A 1,161-nucleotide genomic window follows, 5' to 3' on the forward strand; every position below is an offset into this window, starting at 1 on the left:
AAATGCCCCTAGACTTGGAAAATTGGTATTCTAAACATTATTTCGAGTATTAGTTATGTTGAACCTTAAAGTTATGAGATGACCATTATTTATATGGGTGTGACATGTTGTCACCATTATTCACTTATAAATTTTAAACGAGACGTTTTGGTCGCAAAACATTATTTACGTTGCGAACTATTTAATTTAGTTATTTTAGTAGAATAATTATTATTCATGAAAATGTGAAGTATATTGCTTATTTTATAAAATGAACGAGCAACAATTAATATTTAACGAYGTCACATTATTAATAATATTTCAAGAAAATATTGGAGTAAAACATGAGATATGATGTTATTGGGGGTTGATCAATAAAAAGAAAAGCCGTGTTAAGATTTATAAGGAATAGTAATCAATTTAATTACGATTATTTAATATGCTTAGGATTGGTATAAATTATCATGTAGGTTGCCGTTTTTGAGAGAACGACCTATCGAACGTTAACGATTCAAGGTGAGTACATTATGCKATTTTTATGGGATATATACATGATTATTACAAARGTATTTTATCCATGATATTTGCATGATGTGTTTATATGCATATGATGATAACTTGATTATTTAATGTGCATGATATTTAAGTATATGTCTTTTATGAAATATGATGTGGATGAAAAAGATTATGATGACTTGATATTATCAATATGATATTCAAGTATGTGTATAATGTGATAAATGACGATGATGCATATGTGATTTATGTTGTCACTTGCATGAGATATATGTTGCATGTCACGATGAGATTTGCATTAATGAGTGAGTATTGCAAATAAATGATATGCAACTAGTATGATTCAGCAAGATTCGTCCACCGTACGGGGTGGGTTGGACATGAAAGGAGGGCTTGCAATTCCGAGGTCTTGGAGTCCTCGTCCATAGAATACGCCACATACGCAAAGAAAAGTGACGAGCCGATGCCTCACTTGCAAGATAATAATCAAAATACACTAAAACACTGTTTTGTGTGTGCATGTGATCATGAAACCATGTTGTATTCACTAAGCTTTTTGCTTATACTATACATGTATATATCTCAGGTGTCATTTGTCAGTAGACGAGTGAACGAAGAAAGATGAGACTATGTTTTTGAATCATGCTTGATTAGATATTTTAATTA

The 1,161-nt window shown here is 30.8% G+C and overlaps 1 long non-coding RNA gene across 1 annotated transcript in view; it reads left to right on the plus strand.

The window, feature by feature from the left end:
* LOC112501839 overlaps window positions 1-1,107 on the plus strand; it is a 2,341-nt gene extending 1,234 nt beyond the window's left edge. The window contains exons 2-3 of the long non-coding RNA XR_003067569.1: window positions 450-495; window positions 1,082-1,107. This is a non-coding gene — a long non-coding RNA (uncharacterized LOC112501839). The remainder of the gene's footprint in view (window positions 1-449; window positions 496-1,081) is intronic.
* The last annotated feature ends 54 nt before the right edge of the window (window positions 1,108-1,161 follow it).

The sequence above is a fragment of the Cynara cardunculus genome, unplaced genomic scaffold, assembly GCF_001531365.2.
Source record: "Cynara cardunculus var. scolymus isolate 2C unplaced genomic scaffold, CcrdV1 Un_Scaffold_634, whole genome shotgun sequence".
In the NCBI taxonomy this organism is placed as follows: Eukaryota; Viridiplantae; Streptophyta; class Magnoliopsida; order Asterales; family Asteraceae; genus Cynara; species Cynara cardunculus.